This window comes from Dermacentor andersoni, chromosome 1 (assembly GCF_023375885.2).
Source record: "Dermacentor andersoni chromosome 1, qqDerAnde1_hic_scaffold, whole genome shotgun sequence".
Taxonomy (NCBI): Eukaryota; Metazoa; Arthropoda; class Arachnida; order Ixodida; family Ixodidae; genus Dermacentor; species Dermacentor andersoni.
The window spans coordinates 356,607,059-356,632,786 of NC_092814.1; the positions used below are offsets into that span (position 1 = coordinate 356,607,059).

At 48.4% G+C, this 25,728-nt stretch overlaps 1 protein-coding gene and 1 pseudogene across 2 annotated transcripts in view; one reads left to right on the top strand and one right to left on the bottom strand.

Annotated features, from left to right (window-relative positions):
• The window catches only part of LOC126516715 (glycerophosphocholine phosphodiesterase GPCPD1-like), a 176,992-nt gene that overhangs the window by 139,365 nt on the left and 11,899 nt on the right, over positions 1–25,728 (bottom strand). Inside the window, exon 1 of one of the 2 annotated variants that reach the window (XM_055064078.2) lies at positions 4,253–4,513. The exons of the other annotated variant lie outside the window; for it this stretch is intronic. The gene's annotated coding sequence lies outside the window, so the exon portion shown is untranslated. Of the gene's footprint in view, positions 1–4,252; positions 4,514–25,728 lie in introns of those variants that run through there. 2 annotated transcript variants of the gene reach the window in all.
• Positions 953–1,130, top strand: LOC126516978 (U2 spliceosomal RNA; annotated as a pseudogene).

Genomic DNA, 25,728 nt, shown 5'->3' on the forward strand with positions numbered 1-25,728 from the left:
TAGGCAAGGTAAAGAAAAAAATGACCAACCCTTCACAGCGCCTTCACGTCGTTCACCCCTCCGCGTACGCTCCCATCTTTCGTTGTGCTCGTTCGCTGAGTTATGCTAACGACGAGGCCGGGGCCGACGCTCGCCGTAGGAAAGGGCGCCTCAGCTAGGCTCTAAAATATAGCCAGAGTTTGGCACGCATATACTCACACAGAGACGGTCTTCTCGGGGACCTATAATGTGCTGCGGCAACGGGCGCATATATTCATGGGAAATTAAGTGTACGCTTATGACCTTAATATTTCGAGCGTTATATATGAAAGGCAAAAAAGATTTTTAAAATTCAGTGCCATTCCACTCTGTGAAGGTGGATGACCAGCGAAACCGTGTAATTGGGGGACCCTTGATGACGAACTGTCGAATGCCGTGCGTTAAACGCTGTATATACATAAATGGAAGGCGAGGCGCGACTATTCGCTCCTCCACGATGTTGAGCCTCGGAAGATGAGGCACCGGGGGGTATACATACTCATGCATTGTTGCAAAACGCGGCACGACATCCTCTACTAACGAATCCCGGCACGTAGAACAGACACGCACCTCACCGCACTCTGAGGGCACACACTGCTTCACCGTATCCAGGGCGATCGTGCGTTGGTCCACGTCCCGCAGTGCAGTAATTGTTGCGAGATCACTCGAAAACCACAAGCGGTCACACACAGAACAGGCCACACAAAACTAATTCCCCACAAACTCCCTCTCTGAAACCTGGCCGTTGCTCCGGTGAAACGTTTATAGATTGCGGGATAGGGGTCACATGGACTGTTCGCATTTGTTTCCACCCCGCGGTCTTGGCGGGCAGCACGCTTACGGGACCGCCACCACGGGAGAGCGGAAGGAAAGGAAAGGAGATACGCAAGCGCTTGGAACGCCGACAAAGAGAGGACGGTGCGCGAACGTAGACATGGCCGACGCAGGTCAAATTGTAGTATCTGTTCTTATCAGCTTAATATCTGATACGGTTTGTATTTGGACCGAAGAGTGAACTTATTTTTGCAAGTTAGCGGAGTGCTTAAAGCCTGCTTCACCTCCGCCGCGGGTCGGCCCGGTATTGGACAATATTCGGGATCGGCCCACGTACACTATACACTCTTCAGCAAAATTACACCCTTTTGCCACACAACGATAATCATCATCTCTCTTGTCCGCATTTCCTTTCTCTAACGTAGCGCGCGTCGTCCCTATGGAAACAAAGCGGTGCATGCGAGGAGGTCTGTCGGCGGCGGCTGCTGCGAATCACACCCACGCGTCACCCGCGCGCTGCCTCTCGCGATCTCCCGATTAGTGAGGCAGATGCGCCACACTTCGTTCTATTTGGAACGTGCAGCACGCAACAGATTGTCTGCGCCAGTCAATATATGGCGAAATGAAAACATGTATAGAGCTGCGCTCAAATTTCGCCTTAGGGAGTATCGTAATCCTCGGTGATATTTTTAAGTGCTGCTAAAAAGTTTGTTAGTGCAGACCCAGTCGTTCACCTTTACAGAACGTGCTTATTCAAGTGCATATGCTGCGCATCAGCATGATGTTGCAGCAGAAGTCTTAACCTGTTGATTAAACACATTCTGCGAAGAGGCATTTAAGGACCTGGTTTTCAGTTAATCTTTTTCCCGACTCCAGTTTATAGTATCACAGCGACAAACATTTAGTGGACGCTGAAGAGATTTGGGCACTTTAAGCATAGCGACTGCACAAAGCACTGATGACACCTTTTCCCCTTCCCCGCATTCCACTCACACAATCTGCTATTTCCATAAACAAAAAAAAATAGATCAAAAGCTAATTACATCTGCATTAACCCAGTACGTGCTGCTTCCCAAGCAGGAATCGGTGCACATACTACACGGTGCACATACTGCAAACGGATAATTTGCAGAGCTCAAGTACAAGGACACACAGAGTCATACATGACAGGGCCGTGTAATGTTTCGTTCAGTGCGCCAGCGTTCTTGAGTGCTGCACGAGCGATTCATGCCCAACTAGCCCATAAGACGCATGTACTCGAAAGATGTGCGTGAAGGAGTTGAACTTGTACTGAACTAGATTCACATTCTGAATTGAAGAGCGCACCGTCAGCTGAAACGAACGGCATGACTGATGATGTACTTCCCATTGTTCCGCTACTAGTGCCTTCCCCTTTCGAAACTATCTTTGCCACTGGAAACAACGCAGAGCTCGCCCGTTAAACTTGAGTCACCTGTGACCACATAATTCACACACGCAACACGCCGCGGTTCACAACTCAAAGTTCCACACAGTTCATTCACCACACGAAGTCGGAAGTGCTATATTTCAAATCGCTGGAACGCAAACTTAACTAGAAACTTCATTTACTTCAACAGACTTTCTCAGCTGGCCTCGTTCACTCGCCGGTGACGAAATCGACGGCGGTAACACCGAACTTAGTGTCACACATCACTCCCCCCCCCCCCCCTCCTCTGGCTTCTGGATTGGATTGGCGCGGCTCGCTACGTGCTTGCGCGCGCTTTTCCGAGCGCAGATTGCTGTGCGCCTGGTTTCTCCACTAGGCTTTCGTACAGTTGCTTTTTCGAGCGCAGATCGGTGCGCGTCTGGTTTTTGCACTAAGCTTTTATACGATCGCTTGTCGCTGCTTTCCATTCGGCGCTGCTTGGTGCAGGCGCACAGACTTGGTGTGCGCCTGCTTTTTGCACTGGTCTTTGAACACATCGCTCGCTGCTCGCACTTATATATAAATACGAAGTGAGCAAGGTGAGCGTCGCTTATCGCGGAAGTGCTACCGTGTGTGTAAGCGCGCAGCAATGCTGGGAAACATTCATACAAAAGCAAAGGGTCAGGAAACTGCGCTTTGTTTTCCATTACTTTGTCATGTACCTTCGCACTGGGTAGCGCCAAGCGATCGCTTCTAACAAACGCAGAAATTAGTTTTTGCAGCGCGTGTGGCGATTAATTGACTCCCACCGCAGCCATGTGAGGTGCGACTCCAGCAGCGGTGCAGTTATACCTGCAGCCGGCTGCGAGGAGGTGGCGCTTCAGTTTCTGCATGCCAATAACATTCCATTTTTTGCGTGTCAACGCCCGTGATTGGGCCCACAAAGTTCACGCTGTGTTTAGTTTCCCATTGCAGATTGAGGCTCGCTCCGTTAGCATCCACTAAGTTCTGCATGCAGTTGTATGCGGCCCATTCATCACTGTGGATGGTGGTCCCCGGTTCAACGTAGGCTGCAATAATGGGGCCTAGCGTCGCCGCGTCTCGTCTGTCGACCTTGAATAGTCGGAGCTGCCCGGTGGTCACGCAGATCATGCCGAATACCCATGGTCCACGATCTGCAATGCCGCCATGATTTGCCGGCTTGGCGGAACGTTGTCGCCCGTCATCAGGGGGCCTCGATTGTATTTTCGCTTGCCGCGAAGGAGGCATTCATTAATTTGCACAATCCTCCCGGGGCCACCGAGTGGGGGTCGCGCCAGCAGCTCGTCCCACACAACCTCACGAGCTATCACGGGCGTTCACACGCAAAAAACTAGACAGTTATTGGCAGAAAGTGAAGCGCCACCTCCTCTCCGCCGGCTGCAGAGTAACTGCACCGCTGCTGGAGTCGCACCTCACATGGCTGTGGGGTGGGAGTCAATTAATGGCCACACGCGCTGCAAAGACTCGATCATTTCTGCGTTTGTTAGAAGCGATCGCTCGGCGTTACCCAGTGTGAAGGTACATGACTTCCGCGCTAAGCGACGCTCACTTTGCTCACTTCGTACTTATATATAAGCGCGAGCAGCGAGCGATGTGTTCAAAGACCAGTGCAAAAAGCAGGCGCACACCAAGTCTGTGCGCCTGCACCAAGCCGCGCCGAATGAAAAGCAGCGACAAGCGATCGTATAAAAGCCTAGTGCAAGAACCAGACGCACACAGATCTGCGCTCGAAAAAGCAACTGTATAAGAGCCTAGTGCAGCAACCAGGCGCACAGCAATCTCCGCTCGGAAAAGCGCGTGCAAGCACGTAGCGAGCCGCGCCAATCCAATCCAGAAGCCAGAGCAGGGGGGGGGGGGGGAGTAATGTGTGACACTAAGCTCCGTGTTACCATCGACGGCTGCGCTAGGCCTACGCCGACTGGAAACATCGGCGGTCGGCGAGTGCCGATTATCGAGACTTCGGACTTCGAAAGCATGTTTTCATTTGTTTCGAGCACAACAATAGATACAAACAACAAGCACATCCGTTACCTCAATCATGAATCAGTGCGTTCTAGCAGGCGATCGCTCCGAGAGCGGCGTAATGACAGCCGGCAGGTCGGATTTGTCGGCGTCGTTCGAACTCGGCACGGATTCACATCGCACAATCACAATCCATAGTCGTTCATATCGTTGTCGGCTTGGTACTACAACAGTCTTTCAGGAACACTGTCGCGTGCGTTGTGCGTCCAAAGAACTCGGACGATCGTGGGTGTCGGCGTCTTCGCATCGGCGGCCATCATAGGCATAGCAGCCAGAGACGTCGCGGCCTCAGATTTGCAGACGCCGGCAACACGTGGCAGCCTCTGATTGGTGAACGCCGGCGATGCGTCGCCGTTCTTTTATATCCGCGGACAACTTTCTGTGGCAATGAAGGGAAAGCTACGGGGCCGGAGCTTCTGCAACTGTGTCACCGTGCCAAGTAGTCCGCCAGCGTTTGACAGTGCTTTTTGTTGCTCGGAACAGACGCTGAATCGACGCAGCTTCCACGTGCGATGGTTTCGCGTTTCCCCAGACGGGCAATCCGCAAAATAAGTAAACCGTTACACTCAGTGGTGTGTTCTGTCGTATGTAACTGTTGCTGATAAGACGCTTGTGTTCTGTCTTCGCCAGCCTAAACTCACGTGGATTAAAACGCGGGACTCTTTTCAGAAACGCTCTAACTTGTGCGCGCTTTGCCTCCGTAGCTTTCCCTTCATAGCCACAGAAAGTTGTCCGGGAGTATAGCATCGGTAAAAAATCTGCGCGTCAGGACGCGTCACTTTTTTTCCGCAACTGACGCTTTTGGCGCATTTGACGCACTGGCGCGTGCCGAAGCGTGCCGACGCATGCCAGCCGGTTGGGCCTTGAGAGCTGCGCTCTAAACATGGAATAGGAACGGGGGGGGGGGGGGGGGGGTGCAGCTACAGCGTGCACACTCTTAGGCAAAGTTACACCCTTTGGCTTGCGCCTTCTGCCACACAACAATAATCGTTATCTGCCTTGATGCGTTTCCTTTCTTTAACGCTGCGAGCCCGGTACTTTCCAGTAACGAACGGCATGCCCGTTATCAGCATACAACAGTTTACACCCTTTGGATTGCCCCTTCTGATAACGCGCGTGCCGTTCGTTACTGGAAAGTTCCGGGCTCGCAGCGTTAAAGAAAGGAAACGCATCAAGGCAGATAACGATTATCGTTGTGTGGCAGAAGGGGCAAGCCAAAGGGTGTAACTTTGCCTAAGAGTGCAATGTGTGGCAAGTGCGCATAGTGTCCAGGAGAGATTACGCCACATGCGTATATCGCTTGTTTTTTTACGCAGCGCCGCCGGCCCGCGCCGACCGCTCCAGACGCGCATATCGCCAGTGTCCGTATGCTCCGTTTGTTTATCGGCCTCCTACTAAATACTCGTCCGAATGAGCAGCCCTTATCTTTAACGAGGCGACAGCTTGCCCAACGCGCAAGCACACCGAGCGCGGCAGATATCGTGCCCGCACGCGCCTCGTGTGGTCGCGCGCGATAGAACTTCAAGAGCTCAGCTGATTTAACTGGAAGCTCATATATAGAGGAAATCAGCCCAAGTTTCGTTGCAAAGGATCATATACGCTTAGTGGCAAACTAATGCCGACTGCGAGTAGCTAGTCGTTTCGGAGTGCTCTTGAGGTAGTCATTTTTATTTATTCATATATGCCTCAAGGGTGCCAGAGGGATATTACATGAGGGTTTGTTCGGGTGGTCGAAAAAGGGCGCTCGGTACTACATTCGGTTGGTTCTTTCAGATCGCTAAAATCGGACTTGTATAGCGCGTAGAAATGCGCCCACCGACGATCTCGGGGGAATTGCGACAGAGTTTCATACAATTACTGGAGGGAACTGTGGCGCTATATTTATACTGTCTACTGGAGCTGCAAGCATGCAGGGCTGTTCATCCAGCACGGGAGTGATGGGTAGTACATGGATTTGTCCAAACTTCGTGCTTCTGGCTTTAAAATGGACTCGTGACTTTGCAAAGTGATCATATTAAGGAAATCACTGCGTCATAAATAATTAAATAAATATTAAAATTGCCCGACGGCACGATTCAAACACAGGACCTGTATAGCACAGAAGCCCGTTATTTAATACATCACGCCACGGACTCATGGACAAGCGGAACCACTGCAATGCAGTACCAATTACGCATGCTTACGAAGTCTTTTTACCATTAGCGTACCAAGAAAAAAGTATAAATTGCTTCGAAATATAGTTCAATTTAGGCCCAGATAAAGCGCAATAAACGAAGCCACAAAAGCGTCTGAACCCCAAGCACAAAGATCAGAGAAATCCATGTATTTACCATCATTCCCATGCATGGTGGCTGCACGATCGCCGCAATTGCCGTGCCAGAGCTCCCTCTAGTAACTGTAAGACGCTGTGAATTGCGAGATACATCCGGTTTCCGGTCGCGCGAGAGCTATGCAGCTTCCGTCAGCGCTTTTGCCGGTGCCGGCTCGGCCGTTTAGACTGTGTTCTTGTGCGCCTCGCATCGATGTTGGCGACGCGGCAACGTTTGCATTTCTTATACCAGCGCCTTAAGTTCAAATTTCCAATTGAGAGGCAAGCAGTGACAGCATCTGATCACATACAGTTCTGAAAACGTGCTGCGCAAGCGACGGCCATCGGTCGCTTTCGTGGCCCACCATTGCTTTTCGGGCTTGAGCTCTCGCTCGCCGTGCTGCGCATTGCGGCGGCATCCAGTCGGGGCATCACCGATGGTTCTCCTGCGCCTTCGCTTCCTTCCCTCCTCCGGAAAGTGACCGGGTAGACGCGTGCTTTGTCTCGACTAGGTTCCTGGAGCGTCTGGCAATCCGACTCGGAAAAACCGGCTCGCGACCATCCGAATTTAGCATAAGTGCGCCCCGGGCAGCAAGCAAGTGAATTTTTTGAGCTGCTGTACATCCCCACAGAGCCCAAACAACACTGCTTATCAAGGAAAAATAGAACTTGTTCACCTTTAGTATTTGTGGCTGCGGACATTACATTCTTCGTTTTCAAAGTTCTTTTTTAATGAACTGCAATTGAAAAATCGAGGGTTATAAATTAATCACTATAGTATTTCATTTATTCGTTTTCTGAACTATCCATAAGTGATGCTTCAGTCCATGCGGCATATCAAATAACGCTATATATAGTTGTCGCCTTGCGTTAAGTTTCCCGCGCTTTAGTCGGAATGTGTAGGTATTCAACTTAGTGTATCGAAAATAAGTCGGGTTTTCTCGGAATATACAGATCGCACATTCGGTATGAGAGATCCCTCCTATTGCAGTGCGCGGAGTAGTAATATCCTATGATGGAAGCCGAGATGAGTAAGGTGAGGAAGCCAATTATGCACAATTTAAATCGCGGTTATTGGAAAGGTCATAAAAGATACGGAAATATAGTAGTTGGCATAGAGAGAGGGTGGACAGACTGGAAATGATGCTCTGAAGTGGCGGGATAACTGGAACAGTCATAGTTAACTGGAACAGTCATACTTAACTGGAAAAGAAGACAGACAGACTTTAAGACACATCTGGCCAAGTGAAGCGCGATCGCGGCTCACAGCGCTATATAAAAAAAAGACAACTCTTTGCAGCCTTAGGTGTCAGTCAGCGCCATCGTCGTGTCGTGGTGCCGCTGTCTACTCTGAGGAGTAAATGACTTGAGGGTATTAAGTGTTCACAAATCTCCATCATGCATTTTCCTTACTTGCCACCATCCCCCCCCCCCCCCCAACTCCTACACATCCAAGAAAAAAGCACACACAAACACAGAGAGAGAGAGAAAAGGCAGGTTAACCAGAAAAAGAAGTCCGGTTTGCTATCCTTCACGGAGTTAAAGGGCTTGAAAGAGGCGTGAAGCGAGAGAGATAGCTAGGAGGGAAATCGACGCACAAAATTCTGCTGCGGCTACGTCGCCATCACAGTTATCTCGAAGGCCCCTAGACCACAGGAAGCGGACTTGACCCGCGGCTGCCTCTAGAACGTACGCAAGTCGCGACCACTGTCAGTACCTTTGCTTGGACAGAGGCCGCTTGTGCAATGTCTTCAACGCAGTACACAGCGGAAACCGATTCGGCTCTATCGAAAAAGCGAAAAAGGCGGCTTCCGAGAACTGAGCGCGCCGCCGTATATGACCTATAGATAAAACCCCGAACCGATGCGCTTACGCCAGAGTGCACACGCACATGATTTGTTTTATCGATAGGAGCGCCGACCAGTTATTTTCCTCAGACAAACGGGGCGAGCGACATCGGAACAAGCGGACTAAAATGAGCTCGTTGCATGCAGCGAGTTTGGGAACTTGAGGACAGTGCGCGTTTAGCGCTGAATTAAGGCCACACTCGCGGACAACTTTCTGTCGCTATGGAGGGAAAGCTGCGTAAGCAAAGAGCGGACAGCTGAGAGCGCTCGTGAAAGTAGTCCCTCGTTTTAATCCACGTTGGTTTAGGCTGAGGAAGTGAAAACACAAACACCTTATCAGCAACAGTTAAATAACACAGAACACACCAGCGAGTGTAAAGGTTTACTTATTTTGCTGCTCTTCCCTTCCGCTTCTGGGGGAACGCAAAACCGTCGCACGTGGAAGCCGCGTCGATTCAGCGTCTGTTCCGAGCAACCAAAAGCACTGTCAAACGCTGTCGGACTACTTGGCGCGGTAACACACGTAGAGCTGCAACGCGCCCGTATAGCTATCCCTTCGTAGCCACAGAAAGTTGTCCGCGAGCATAGGGGATAACAAGATGGGACAATTATACGGCCGTCGCGTAGCGTGTGTATACTAACTGTGCGCGGTGCCTCGAGAGCACGAAACGCGTGGAAACAGAAGAACACGTCTTGGGGCATGCAGTTTTGGGGGCAAGTAAAACTCTAGAACTTTTCAGAAAAAGAGTCAGTGTACCATGGTCCAGAAAGGTATACAGCAGTCCAGAGAACTCCTCAAACTTGATTGGGATGAGTGAAAGCAATATTTTCGAGCACATACCAGATTGTTTTTTTTTTTTTTACACTGAACATATAACTTTTTTTTTTTTAATTGCCTGTGGCGGATAGCGCAACTCTGGTACTTGAGCTGGATTACTCGAGGCGGACATTACTTTTTACAGCATTACTAGTACGAAAAAAGAAATGAAAATTCCGAAATGCCAAACAAAATTTCACTAATAAAGTCGTCCACATTAGGATGCTGAAAGCTGCTAACGTGCCCCGCATTCCGCAGGCGCTTCAATATCCTGCATGCACTTTTTTTTTGTCACGGTTAAAATAACAGAGATGAAGCAGCCTTCAGTGAGTTAGCGGTCGATGATACTCAAACACAAGCACTCCCATCGCTCTTTTAATAGCACGACAAGAACGCGCACAGCGATCACAGTCGGTTGCGCCTCGATCAACTCGTACAGCAACCCCGCCGGCAGCCGTGGACAGCAACCCCCCGCCGTGCTTTGCGACGTTTCTGTCTCGGGAGAGTATTATATTAACTCTACGCGGGACAGAGGGGAAGACTGAGAAGAAAAAAAGGCAGCAGCGCCTCCACAACAGCGACCGCGCGAGGCCAGACGCGGGAGCGCAACCGCTGTTGGAAAGCGCTCAGATCCGTCAGAATGGTCCGACGCAGGCGTACGCACGAGGGAGACGCGTTCGAGCCAACAGATGCCGAACAGCTGCGCGTTTACACTGGGATACGACCGGCACTCCCTCTACAGTCCATCGAACTCCCCCCCCAACGCCAATTCTTGCCGTTGCAGCGGCAGCAGACGGCACGCTATTGCGCGAAGAAACACAAATGAAAATAACTGTCTCCCGTAAAGTTTTACGCATTAATTTATGGCGGGCTTTTTGGGGGGAAAAGCTGCTCGCAGGCAACCCGAGTGGGCCAATAGTCCCACACAGAATGCCGAACGGCGGGCCTAACACACACACAGATAAGAAGTCAAGGAAACAGATCTATGAGGCGTATTACGGAAGCTGCTTAGGTTACCATATTAACAGTGGGATCTGAGGATGTCACGAATGGAACGGGGCAACTTGCCTCATAATCTACGAGCAGTGTACAAAGCACTAGGCGCAACGTTATACAAACAAAACACAAGCGCATTGGCTACACAGAAAAAAAAAAGAAGAAAATAACTGAAGATTAATAAAAACAAAAATAATAGAAATTCGACCAAATCAGGCGCTGCAGCACGCACAAGTCAGCGGAGGCGCACATTATAGAGCAGGCTATAGCGAACGGTCGGCCCGCGAGCGTCCATATAGAAAGAGAACGGAGTACAAGGCACAGGTGCACAATCGAAGTCCGCCTCCCGAAATACGTGTACACGTACGTGTACATAAGCGAGGTCAAATGCGGCGATATAAAAACAAGCTTCCCTCCTTCCTTTCGTACACTCGCGAAAACCTCAACGAAATCGTTTCGATAACGCTGTGGAAGATCGCAAAGGTCGACATGAAAGAGCTAGGTTCACGGTAAAACTGTACAGCGCGCTGCATACAAAGAACGAAGAACACAGGTGTACGTGGCTTTGTCAAGCCATCGAGAGAGAGAGCTTTCACACCGGGGGCTCCTCGGCTATCGTGTACTGATGTGATGGCGAAATAAATTGAAAATGAAAAGATTATCACACAGCGCTTGCTTGCGAACCTGACGTCCTTCGTTCTTTGCGGGCGCTACAGTTTTATCGTGAATAATTACAAACTCGCCTGGTGTTCCTGCCACGATCTACACAGTGAAAAAAAAAAAAAAAAAAAAAAGCCAGATCGGCTAAACATGACAGTGTTGACGTTAGAACTTTTTCTTAAGGCGGCGGTCCCATTCCGGCGGCACGCGCTCCGCATGTTAGTCATTTCTTGCGGACGCACTGTGCTCTCTTCGCTTACTGGACGGATGTGAATTACGCTGCATTAGAAACCTTCCTTTCTGCGCTTTGCAATGACACCCAATATTGTAGTCTAGCCTGAACCGTTACCTGACGGCAATCAAAACAGTGCGAGCAAAAAACGGCGTTTTTGTGCTGTATACTATAGTCTCCCTTGTACTGCGTTTCCGGCAAAACTGTTCAGCATAACAAAATGAAGTTTGCTGTACTTTAAATGAAATGTTATACAAGGTTTCTGTGAAGAGATATTGCGTTTAAAGCAATTATAAATTTACATAGGCTCTAATAGAAACGGGCAAAACAAAAGTTCATGAACGAATATATTTTTTATCCTTTTTAACGCAGAACAACAATATTAAGCGGTTTTCTAGGCTACAGTGCACTTATCCTCTATGTGAAGTTGCTTTGTGCTCTGATGAACATTTCATGAGTTATTACTACTTCAAATTGGCAATTTATGGCTATAAATGTCACGTGTTCCGACGCCCAATGAAGTTTTTGACACACGCGATTTCCAGCAGCTGGTCTTCTCGTTGAAATATGTATCGTATTTGCTCACGTAATCACCGCACTCGCATAATGGTCGCACATCGCGCACTTTCTTTCTCGGGTAATCATAGTGTCCTCGAGAATCACTGCAGTGGTTGCCATTTGCTTGTTTCGATGCTTGGCAGCCGATAGAGCACAGCTTTTCCGCTAGTTCTTTTTGCGAAGCCTTCTCCACCATTGCATGCGCAACAGCGCACATGAGCTCGAAAGTCTCCGAATTTAACAGAAAAATCAAAGAAAAAGCACGGACAGCGCGAAAAAGGCAGACAACTCATTTGTTTTATTTTACATTTTGTTTTATTCTTCACGCACGCACATACACTTTGTATAAAAAACAGCTTGTCCGCAGACACAAAGGATACAACTTGTACAAGACGGCAATGGAACGCAATTCGTTCAACTGAGAGGTCAGTGGAGGTCACAGTAAAGGTGTCCTATAATAAGGCGGGAATGTACTGACCATCTTGAAGGTTACACAATAGTTGCAGTGGAGAACAAAAGAAACTTTCCTGGCAGCTGCGACCCCGCGCATGTCACCCCGCCTTACATGCCATTGGCTATGGCTTTCGTTTTTCCTCGCTCGTGGACATGACTGAATGTGCACCTGTTCACGTGTAGGGTATTCACCAACTGCCTACCTGATTTGATTTCCTTCGTTTTTTTTTTTTTTTTAATAATGCCACTGTATGTACTCGCAACTTTGCGCTCCCGCTATAGCACCACTGCATGTTCGCGCAAGTTTGCAGTCGCGGTTGTTTACGTTGACTGACATGAGCCAATGCACGTGTTGGTATTCATGACGCCAGTAAATATACGCGAACTGGTGGTCATAAAGTACTTTTTTTATGCCACTGTTTGTACACGCGCAAGTTTGTAAAGTCTGTATTCACGTTTTGTTTGCTCTCTCTCGCTCCTTTTTTTTTTTTTTTTTACGGAGAAGAATCTATAAATTGAACTCTGTACATGCAATCGCACTCTTGAAGGCAGGACCCCGGCCGGAACGTCAGTAAAGTCCTGTTATTCTTTCTTACGTGCTATATATATATATATATATATATATATATATATATATATATATATATATATATGTATATCAATGTTCAAAAGTGACTCGCAGCCTCAGTTTTCAAGGAATTCAAGGAGAAGTTTTATTTTCAAAGAGTTTGAGGGGCCCTTGATTGGTTTTTAGGGGCCTTGTGCTTTGCCCACAGAAGCAGACATTTTAAAAGCCCTCAAGGTATTAATTTGACGAATAATTATGAAAATTTGATTAAGTATACCTATTACTCGAAAGTGTCTGACGACTGATCCTAATACATGCAAGAGTTGAAAATGCCGTCCTCCAAGAAGTTTATTACCGGTTACTAAACTGACGCTGCCAATTTCTGCAGCGTGATGTATCCCGGCCAATTACACCCAGAAAAGCGAAACGTAACAGCAGCCGATGCGTGCAACTGACGCGCCCTTAGCAGACACGCGCACGAGTCACGTGACCGTGAACCTCAGCGTCGAGTGATCAAGCCACAATCTCGCTCGCTTCACGCTCCCCTGGACATTCACACCGTCGTGCATTCGCCTTTATCGCACGCATCGTCGGGGGCGCTGCGAATCATCTTTTTTCTAATGAAGCCAGAGGGTCAAACGCTTTTTTATTTTATCTCTTCTGTTCTATCACAGCTGCTTTCGTTTTCGTTCATTTATTCAGCAAAGCGAATCATGTGCACCGATACTAGCAGCCTCAACCGGCTCCGCCACAGTTCACGAGTGCAAGCACGTGACGCATAGCGCGCATTTATGTGTATGGGGTCCTGCTCTCCATTACTCAGGCACGTTTTTACTGCGACGCCAGCTCTAGCCACTTCGGCAAGCTGCCACAGCGCGTGTACTTCGACACACGGTGTACCGACCTTTCCACAAATCGCTCCGACGCGACCCGGGTCTCGTCAGCGGTCGAACAGCATCAATTACGCGCTGCTTGTCGGGGCGCAAGCATCATTACAGACGCTTGACGTCATCGGCCGGACGCATCGCACAAGGAGGCGAACTGAAAAAAAAGAACAAAAAACGCCCCGCCGCGAAGCACGTTTTTTCCAGTAAGGCAGCCCGACTTTGGCCCTGGTCCTGCCGCCGGGAGGGGACAATGCACCGCTGGCACCACCGAGCAGGGCCCCATGCAAACCCTCGCGGCTACTCGGAATGTATTTCGGTGAAACAGACGCATTTAAATGACGGCCACCACGGATGGGGACGCTTGCAGCCAGGAAAAATTGGTCCCCGTCTGAACGCTGCTATAAGCGTTCAAATTAAAATTTATTCAGCTCCTATATAGAATATTTTCAGACGCATATACTGCCTGGACCCGTAGCCACGGGCTCGTAACAGGCTACAGTATAGGCTCCGCGCGACGCTCGTCGACCATGCACCCATCTACCTATTGGTGACTACACTGGCCTCTGTATACGAATTCGTCGATCACTATATTTGATCACTATATTTGCCATGTGCGGGGTGATCACTTTTAAGCTTTGCGAAATTTTTTTTAAAGAATCGCCTGTCGCAGATGACATATGGTCCTTGAGTTGGATTTATACAAAGAGGCGGGTATTACTTGCACGATAAATTAAAGAAACACATTCAACTAATTAAAACACCACTAATTGGATTTGGATTGGATTCAACTAATTAAATACCACTAATTAACATATGAATTATTTAGTTTACGGCACATACCACAATTTACAAATTGTAGCCAGTGAGTTGGCAAGGCGTATCCACTGCGAACGAATTTCGCGAACCACACCAGTATGGAGATGTGCGCGTCATCAAACTCGTCGTGACAACGCACTGCTGTTCCATTTATTTTTTTTAAACAAAACACTCTTATATGCATTGAAGCACAAAAGTAACTGGAACGCACATGTATTTCGTGGCACAATTTGGGAAATAACATCTCGAAACTGGCGCCATCCTGGAGATTGATTTCAAGCAGATACGTCATGCAAACTCATCGGGTACAATTGGTAAATTTCAATGTGCCGTAAAGAAAGTAATTCAAAAGTTCATTAGTGAATTTTACTTAGTTCTATGAATATGTGATTGGAGTTTTCATTTTAGTAATGTCCGCCTCTTCCAATAATACAGCTCAAGGACCAGAATTATGTTACCTGCCACAGGCAATTAAAAAAGAAAATCCCGGAAAACAACAAGGATAACCCCGTATAAAAGCAAGCCCACACCCCTAGCACACGCGGCTATTTTTTCTCGTGACGAGCAAGCTAACTTGGGAGTAGGTAAAGACCAGTGCATCTTGGCAACCATTCGCGCCAATTTTACCATCATTACCGCTTCCGGCACATTGCTGCTGGCGCTTCCTGACGAGACTGCGGAGCCTTGCAGTGCAACGGCGCTCTTTCAAGCCAGTGGGATCTCCCGGCAACGCACCAAACGTTCGGCCAACGAAGCCCCCACATACGTGCGCGCTACGGAAGAACGCGTGCTTTTGGAAAGTCCACGAAAAGATGAAAAAAAAAGGGGGTTAGGGAACAGAATGAAACACGGAACACAAGCAGGATATAGGAGGTGTGCAGTTCATGTGATAGCGGTGACAGCGCGGTGAGAGGTTCTTGGGAAGGATAAGACGCACGGAAGGTCGATGAAGTGAAAGAAGCCCTGGGAACCAGCCAACGCTGTGGCGAGGCTCACGCGGAGTTGTGCGGGGAAGCCGCACTGCGCGGCCAGCGAGTGCGGTCGGAGGAGAGCTCGGGCGCCGACAGCAGCGCCAAAAAAATGCCGACGTCACGCGACACCGTCGCACGGGCGGTTAGCTCATTGGGCGAACGTCGCGCGCGCACCGAGCGTGTGACTCAGAGTCAGAAGCGCAGTCGCGATCGCTCACAGCGCCCCGGACCAAGCGAACACAGACGAGTTCGTTCGGAGCCATTTGTGTGGCGTTTCGCGCTACGTGAACAGTCGAACAGAGTCGGAGCCTGCGCGTTGCGGCGGTCAGCCGTCGGGTACATACAACGCGTTCGCAGGCATTTTGCTCTGCGGCAGTGACACAGCAGGGCGAACTGAAAAGTCCAGGCAGGTTAAGACGCGGAGTCGCGGTGCCGTACAACCTAGTACAACAACGTTACAGCAAACTGGTACGGTCTATAGGCAATACGCTAACTTTTTTTTTTATTTTCTTTAAACTACAATAAGGTTTTCAATATAAGAGTAGTCACTACAAGCAAAACAATTTGCTTTTTTTTTAAACGACAGCCGAGAAAGCATCAGATCACTAAAGCGGCTAGATGAACTCGGACGCCCACGCCATCGCTTCAACGGAGACTGCCACGGTGAGAGTAGGAAACAACAGGTTTCGACAGCGGGTGATGCGAAGACTCGCCGGAAGTCCGTCGCAAACTTCGTGGCGCCGTTAGCTGACACGTACAGTCGCGGACAGAATATTATGGACCATGAAATCTAAGAAAAAGCTGAATATCTCCGCAACCTCACAACGCAATCTGGTATTTGCATTTTGGACCTCGACTAGAATATGCTAACAACGTTGTCGTGGGCAGTTTTACTGGTTACTGCTACAGGCTGCTCGGGAATTGAACGTTTTCGGAGATCCCGTGGTCCATTTTATTCTGTCCGCGACTGTACGTTGGGCCGCTATTTTAATACCGGTTACCGCTCCGACAGTGAACGTTTTCCGAGAAGGTAGGGTCGCTCAGGCCACCGATGAATACTATACAGCAACAAACTTGTTAGGCCTTGCGGTTTTCTAATAGATAATTAACGCGTCATTTTGCCACATGAACCATAACAACACAACGAGAGCGGGCGCAGTTGTTTTTCATATCCTCGTCTGGAATTAACTGTACGAGGAAAGTTATTATAACGGAATTGTACCATACCAAATGTGAATCAGGCGTTTTTTCCTTGCTCGCAAGAACGAAGGCCAAAGAAAAAGAAAAAAAAAAAGAACGCGAGTATTCTGACGCGCATTGTCAAAGGAATTCGATGCGGGGAAAGCAGCTACACGAACATGCTTAAGGCTCACTCGCGCTATAGATAGGCCGACCCGTCACCGATTGCGGTCTGCCGACTGTCGGCGCCTCTATCACACTGTACCGACGCCGACAATTTGCCGACGGTCGGCGGAGAGCTCGGCGTCGGTACAGTGTGACAGAGGCGCCGTCACCGACAGTCGGCAGACCGAAATCGGTGACGGGTCGGCCGAGGGTGAGTGAGCCTTTACGACAAAAACTTTCTTCGTCAATTGCGACAACACCACGGACAAACGATTCACCAATGGCAACATTCAGCAGCTTACGGTATAAACGCAAGACGATAGCGAAGCCGGCTGAGTCATGCACTTCGGCTTACATCCCACACGACCGCTAGAACTACGTGGAAGCCATGAAAGCCAGATTAATGTATCACATTTCTTAGAGCATCCCAGTAGGGGGAAAGGAACGAGACAGTCTTCACGTTTTAATTTAGTGCTCAGTTAATTTGCCACATGAATACAAAATAAACTGCTCTAAATTTACAAAAGACATTCACCTACATTAATTTCCCTACATCGCGATGGAGGAACGGGACACATTACAGATGGCCCCAAGAACTTCACTACACGACAGTATATGGGTGCACTTAGCACAGACGTCGGTCTTTCGGAACCCCGCTACTCATTTGTCTCCGGCAGTTTTGATACGATGTATTTATTTGTTTGACACTATCCGTAGGTCTGGACTGGCAGGAAATGAGAATGTCCAAACCATATGAATGAAACGTGCCTGTTGAAAATTATGCAGTTGACCATAGAAAACTACCGGCTTACATGTCGTAATTGGAGGTGAAGAAAAAATATAGGCGAAACATACAAATAATCAAGAAAAATAGCCAATTCTGGAGACTACGCCAATAAATTAACGGGTAAAGCATGCAGCACATTTAGGGAGGAGTCGAACAACGTTCCATTCCTCCCTCCACCGTGCTGTCCCATTTCTCCCAAGGACAGAGGCCAGAGCGAAATCAACTGCAACATGGAAGAGTCGTTGATGAGGCTTGGGAGCACAGTGGATAGAACACGCTCCATAATTGCGCGCTATGATTTTTTTTTTTTTCAACAGCACATTTGCCTTTCAGTTTTAGCTTCTGGGTGGTAACAGCAAAACAGCTAAATGGTTACTCTTTGCATTCGAAAAGGCGATCTTCCTATTACCAGAGTCCTTCCATGTTGAAAGGACTATTACTCACACTTCTCCGTCGACGAAGCGGCTGCAGATTACGTTGGAAACTATATTCACCCCCCCTCCCACACCACCTCGTAACGGCCGATGGGTTAACAGTATGGGTAAATTAATAACATCTACAGTGGCACGCTAGTTGTAACGTATTTCCTGAACTGAGCAGCTTAAACGGTGTTATAAATATTTCAATTGTTTCACTTCCTTAACCGTTTCTTTCTTCCCGCCTAATACTATGCGACTGCTTTTACATATGGCGTATGCCCCTTGAATGAATGAATGAATGAATGAATGAATGAATGAATGAATGAATGAATGAATGAATGAATGCTTCACGACACAGAGTGAATCGATTCGTAGAAAAAGAAAGCTTTTCTTCACAGTGCGCTCAACAATTTCGTCGAACCTGCGGATGCAAAATCGCTTTATACGACAGACTGGTTTATCAACTTGATGACAAGCAAGTCTGCCGGAACAAGCGACTTCGCAATGGATCAAACGAACGTGACGAATCAAATATACTATTTTACGCACCCTTCCACACCTTTGCTAAGCACAAACATTTCTTCCGCCTTACAGGCGGCTAGATTTTCACATTTCAAGGAGGTATACGTGCGAATGCGTACGCATGCGGCGCCTCCTCGCACGACAACGTCCTGCGCCAATTTCGAAACCAACAGAGCATACCGAGCACAAGAGGAATAAACAACAATTACCCCCAATTACTTTCGAACCAAACTCTCAGGTCCATGCCTACGCCCCACTATCGACCACGGCCACAGCATGGCTTTCGAGAGAGCCCGCGGATTGAACAGTGTAGGCGCTTGATTGGCGTTGAACAGGAGAGTCCTGGGCGATCACGCACATTTCGTAATATTTTGTTCGCTCGCCCTGGAACCCAGGCAGACTCGCGCACTCGTTTAACGATGTTTGTGAATGTTAACGCGATGAATGAATGCATCACGGCCTATCACTAAATGCGATAGCGCGACACTACGCAAGCGCTGTGAGAAATCGGCTTCACAGCAGAAACAGCCATATCAGGTCCTTGACGGTCCGTCGTTCTGTGCCGGGCCAGCCAAGACCACGAAGACGACTTAAAAGCCTCTGTCGAAGGCTGCGACGTCGCCTCATCACCGAATCGTTAAGTTAAGCCAGGTTGATAAACGAAGATTTTCAAATACGACACGTGGCGATGGTACGTCGAAATTCCTGCAGCAGAAGAGACTGTGGCGACGTCTAGCCGATACGTATAGAAAAAAAAAATATCTCATTTATAAAGCGAAAATAAAATTTTGTCCAGAAATTTTGTTAACGTCTGTTCGAAAAAAAAATCGCACAATATGCGCGTAAACCAGTCGTTATCGGCGCAGCAGTTTGGCTGCTTAATTCCAGAAAATGTCGTCCTCGCTTAGAAACTTAGGCCCTGTGCCGTCGCCGCTCTGCGGCGAACAAATGAGGTGACGGAACGAGCACGCCAAAAAACTACGCGCAGTGCACCCTCCGTGCGATGCGAAAGGAAGCCTCGCGCGGAAGGATTAGTGGCGCGCAGCCCTTCTATCTGGTACACGCACTGTGTGCTCTGCCTAATAAATTCCAGTTCCCTTTTTTAGTGAAACCTGGCAATCGCAGCGGCCTTCCAACCTCGAACGTTTTGTACGGTTCGGAAGAGGCCGCAGACTGGTCGCACAGAAGGCCGTGTACGCCCGATCGCGTCCTCGGGCGAATTTCGCAATGACGAAATGCAAAGCGCGCTTCTCTGCTCGTCACACACGTGCGCGCCTTCTCTTCCTTTCTCGGCTCGCGCCTCCGCGCGCCTGCAGTTTATCGCGACTTTAGTTAGTCAGGCTAGACATGTCAGATTAAGGGCTCAAGGCAACCAACGTTTCGCAAGAGCGCGGACGCGAGCGTATAACGTTACAGTCCGCCGCCCCTTCGCCAACATATATATCTAAACGAGGGAAGGACTTTTTACGTAAACTGCCACTGCAGGCGCCGCAAGCCAGCACGCCGTGAAACCGACACCGCCGCCGTCTCTTCGCGTGCTTCTTTGTGGGAGGTTTCCACCAAGCAGGCAAAGAAAAAGAAAAACCTCCACTATACGTGGCTCGAACACGAGAAAGCTACGTGTATATGGGCGCCGGGTCACTTAAAGCGCATCCACGCGCGCTTTTTTGTAAAGCCTTATCACGCCGAGAAAAACTCAAAACGCGATCACCGAGGGGAAGCTAAACGCTCGCGAAAAGCTCGGACGGTCGCTCTAATGGAACTATACAACACTCGAGAATGCGCCCGGCTTCACTGCAGCAGTGCCAGCCATGGAGAGGGCGTGTGTGTGTATGCACACGCAACCACTTAGCTGTCAATAAAGGGAAATGAGACATCCACCCAAATGTAGCTAAGTGCTACAAAGGAAACCCACACGGGTTCCTCGAAAGAAAAGCTTCGCAGTTGAGGAAAAATTCGTCCCGGTCCGGGACTCCAACCCGGGACCACCGCCTTTCCGGGGCAGGCGCTCTACCATCTGAGCTAACCAGGCGGCTAGCAGATGGCAGGGCGAAGTGGAATTTATCAACAACTCTGAAGCAAAGGCAAGAGTTTGGCGTAATAGTTCTGCGGAAACCCCCAAGGTGGAGAGAAGTAATTAATAAAGGGAAATGCGATCACCGCGGCCGCAATTTTATCCCACGCCGTCGTGCATATATAGGCGAAACGCCATAGCCACTAAGTCATGACGGCGGGTTCGTGGACAGTCCAGAAAAGTAGTTTCTACGACTGTGTGATAGGCAAGTTCCGCCGGTGCATGCATGTCCAATGACCATTTCTTTTTTTTTAATTTTGATGAAAATCTTCTATTTTGCTGCCAGAGTGGCGAGGGCAATGAAACCAACCGCACTTTTACAAGAAAAAAATTTGTCTTCGCGAAAAAAAAAAAAAATCTAGAAGCGCCCAGTACGTCAGAAGCGCTTTTTGTGGATTTCGCCAAATCCACATTTTGGTTAGCTCCCCAAAGTGTTGTGGCTATACGGTTCAAAGAAAGAATATTTAGTAATGAGGGCAGGTCAATAGTTTTGATTCCAAATGATTAGGTTACCACGGAGCAACGTACACCGCCTATAATATGCAAAAAAAAAAAATTGCGAAAATGGATAATGTACAATATTGGCCAGTTCAGATTTTTTTTTTTCCTCAGCATCTATCGAAAGCACAGTTATGTTTTGCCATCATGCTGCCATGAAAATTGTCAGAATTTGACACAAATATTTTTTTCCCCTCATCGGCACTGAAAATCCACGAGAAGAGCCCACTTTCGGGCATGCTAGTAAACCAGCCGTACATTAAAAATGTTTTTTTTTTTTAAAGATAATCTTCGCCTATGAAATTTCCCTAATTAAGCCTGTCAACTCGAACTAACGCAACCTAGAAAAAAAATTAAACATGTCTATTGTTTGTTTGGTTTTGGAATTGCAAAGCGATGAATGCGACCCATCAAACAGGACTGCCGCGGCGACAGATGGGGCCGTGCGTACCGTCGCAGGTTCCTTCCCTCCACGACACGAAAAGGCTCCAGGACGGTTCGGAAAGCGCGAACTGAGAAATTTCGGGGCGAGAAACTCTCGGCGCTGTTCCTCCACAGGGATCGCAAAATCCGTGCACGGGCACAGCGACCGAACGGCGTGACACTGCCACAAGGTTTGGAGCGCTCGCTCGCTCACATCTCGCGAGCGACTCGTGAAAGACGCACATCCCTTTCAGTGACATTGTCAGAGGAAGAATTGGCATGCACGGAATAATGCACGACTGGTCTGTTTCTACAGAATTTTTCACCTCCCTGACGCTGCTTCGCAAGCAACATTCCCGGGGCTGCGGCATACGGGGTGACCATTTCTACGTTTCCCAGAATTTTTTTTTTTTTTACATAGCCTGTTGCAGATAACGTAATACTAGTCGTTGAGCAGGATTATTCTGAGAGGCGGACATTACTTGCAAGAGAAATCGAAACAGATTTTTCAACTATTTAGAAAAATATCTAATTAACTTTCTAATTACTTTAAGGCACATATCGTAATTTACGAATTGTAGCCGATGAGTTTGCAAGGCGCGTCCACTTTGAATGAATTTCCAGAATGACACCAGCTTGGAGATATGCGCCATCAAACTCGACGTAAAAATGCACTGTTCCACTCGCTTATTTTAACAAAGCATTCTTTTATGCATTGAAGCGCAAAAGTAAGTGGAACGCCCACTTCAACATCTCGAAACTGGCGTCGTTCAGGAGGTTAATTGCAGGTGAATACGTCTTGCAAGCTCACCAGTTACAGTTCGTAAATTACAATATGAGCCGCACAGTAATTAGGAAGTTAATTAGTGAATTTGTGTTAATTAGTTGAATATATGTTTGGATTCCTCTTGCTAGTAATGTCCGCCTCTTGGAATAATCCAGCTCAAGAACAATTACGCTGTCTGCCACAAGGGATTTTTGAAAATTTCGGGAAACTTAAAAGTGATGGGGCAGCCATACTGCCTCCCAGTATACGCGCGTCTATCACGTCGCCCCATTTTTTTTTTTTTTTTTTTCTGCTTGCGAAATGCGCCGCAGAAGCCTTCTTTGACCTTCTTTGACCGCCGCGCTAATTGGACGACACCGCAGATACGCAGTGCACCTTGCCCGTCGGGCGTCAGAGCACCGGCAGGATGTTTAGCCCACTGTGACGCTACACAGTTGCAGGAGGCAATTGCCCCCGCTTTGTTTCGAGCTCAGGCGGACAATGAGGGTGGCTAATTATACAGGAGTGATCATTTTTTTTTAAGTTTAATGGAATTTTTAAAAATCCCCTGTGGCAGACAGCATAATTGTTGTCCTTGAGGAGGATCAACAGGGGGATATTAACACGAGAAATCCAAGCAGATATTCAACTAATTAACAAAAATACACCTATTAACTTGAAGTAATTAAACGGAGACCAATGATGAATATAAAATTAGGTTGTATCAGTAAATTACGTTGCCGCAATAGCAAAGGGGACACGTATATACGTCCCGCCGGCTTTGTAAACCAGAAAAGACGCGCATCATCGAAAGACCGGCGGCCCGACGCCGCCATGAAGCGTTTATTACATCACCAGTTCGACGTGCCATCGTAGACAGTGCCTGCCTCGAACTAGTTGAACGCGTTATCGATGGAAAAGGACTATGCGATGCAATCCAAAGAAAGCAAAGACAGTATCGCAAGTTTCGCTAAGCTTTTCGTGTGCCAAAACAACCAAAATGCTGCGACAACCCTGACGTCACAAGAACGTGCCGGCGCGAAATTCAAAATGGGGAAGTTTATGCCTCCACTTTTTTTCCCCTGTGATAATCAACTTTTCAGCGCCAAATACAGAGTGTCTTAAAATAATACTCTACCGGTCTAGACTGGCCATATGTAGTCGTGGTGGACCTTCAGCTTACCTTCTGAGCGCACGTACTCTAAAAACAGTTGCACCCTTTGGGGATGTATTTTTGCCACACAACAACAATCGTCATCTGTCTTGCCTGCATTTCCTTTCTTTAACGCTGCCAGCCCGGTACATCCAAGTCACGAACGGCATGCGCATTATCAGCATGACAGAGCATTCTCAACAGGAAAGTAACGAGCGCAGCGTTTTCAAGAAAGGAAATGCGGGCAAGACAGATGACGATTATCGTTGTGTGGCAAATATACAACCCAAAGGGTGTAAACTTTTCTTATACACTCTTAGAAAAATTTACACCCTTTGGGGCGTATCTTGTCCCACAACAATAATCGTCATCTGTCTTGCCCGCGTTTCCTTTCTTTAACGCTGCGAGCCCGGTACTTCCCAGTCACGAACGGCATGCGCGTTATCAGTGTGACGCAGCATTCTCGACAGGAAAGTAGCGAGCGCCGAGTTTTCAAGAAAGGAAACCCAAGCAAGGCAGATGACGATTATTGTTGTGGGACAAATATACACCCCAAAGGGTGCAACCGTTCTAAGAGTGTAGAGTGCTGCACTTGAATTGCAGTCAGTCCGAAGACACGCCCACTCGAAGGGATACCAAAGAGAAATGTTAAGCCGAGCTAGATTGAATGGTTAGGCTTCTTTAATAACGAATGCTACATTCGTAAGCGAGAACACAGGTCTTGTAAGTGAGAATATGACTAAAATAGAAAACTGACACGGCGCCACCCGTTGTGGACTACAGCACCTCTCGTGCGACGTCTGCACTGACTCATTTACAGAGAGCGGCATGGAGGGCGGTCATGTTGCTGATTGCGTCAACTCATCCGCATTTGGCGCCGATCGTTCAAACTGAGGATCCCCAGGGGAATCTTGGGCGCCAATTTCTTGCGCGACAAAGTGACATATCGCCACACCAAAAACGCTTTAACGGGAATTGTAACGACAGCGCAATTTCCCAGATATTCTAGTCTCCAAAACCTGACCAGACACATTGCCGTTCCGCGTAGCTTTGTCAGACGCTGCCCGTGGAAGGCATATCGTGGGGGAAATGGTGAGAACGCCAACGCGTTTCGTCACAAGTTCAGGAGACGATCGAATATGTGGTCTCACGATGTATATACTCTGTGGACATATATGGATTGAGCACTGCAGAGGCTTCAATTTCGCGACTGCAACATACGCGCAGGAAAATAATTAACAACGTCAATTAGCAGGAATAGTTATTTAACGTCGATTCTCGCACGCGTTACACGACGCCCACTACCAGCAAAAAAAAAGTTCCCGTTTCGTCTCGAGTCTCCTGCTGAATTTGACAGTCGTCGCTGCTACAACCGGTATACAATGTAAGCGCACAGACCAAACGATCAATTAATGCCTAAAATATGCTGCCGCACAACAGCCGAATGACTAAGTCAGAGAGCGATTTTTTAGCCTCTTATAGTTCCGGTTTCAACTTCTTCGCCTCGATGACGTTGAGAAAGATTGTCTAGAGCTACTCTCTGGCAGCCAGTCGTGGAGCACTCCGTTCTTCCCACGAGTCCTGCTGACGCGCTTTTTTTTTCTTTTTTCGTGCGTTTGCGTTGCATGCATGCATGGACATCCCCAGAATGTTCGTACGAAAATTGTTTGCGCCGCATTTGGAACATATGCCTCACCACAAACTATAATGCTTGCTGAGTTTTTTTTTTTTTTTTTTTTTTTTTTTTTTTTTTTTTTTTCTGAGGAGTGTGCCATGGAACGCTTCCGGAGCATTTTTCGTGGCGCGCCAGCGGCGAGTTCACCCCTCGGCACGCGATACACGCGCCGTTTTTTGTAGAAGTAATGTCTCCCACCAGTTGTCTGCGTTGGCCGACGACGACACGCAAAACAATTAGGCCGATATTACAACGCGGTTATCGCACAGTTCGCAATGGAGGCGGCGACACCGGTCGACGCGACGTCGAAAATACGTAGGAAAAAACCGTCAACGTAGTTGCTGTACTACTTTCGTGCAATACGCAGACGGTTACACCCTGCCCGTCGTATGCAGAGGGGCGGGGCTTTGGAGCAGAGGTTTGCAAGTTGTGTTACTGAATGAAGTGGAGCGCGAAATGGTATGTAGGATGTACTTGCACACGGCGCTACGAGCACACGCGGAGAAAAGATGCGGCTTGCGTCGAATGCCATACAGAGTTAGCTACGCTAACTCTACGATCGGAGCACACAGTGTGAACATCAAAGGCGCGTGAGGTCGCTGCAGGATGTCGCCAAAGAAGCGCAGTCTTTGACAAAAGCACGCAGGACGCCGCTGCACACGCGATTAGCACTCCTCTTTCGTCTTCGTTGCACGCAAACGCCACGCAAAG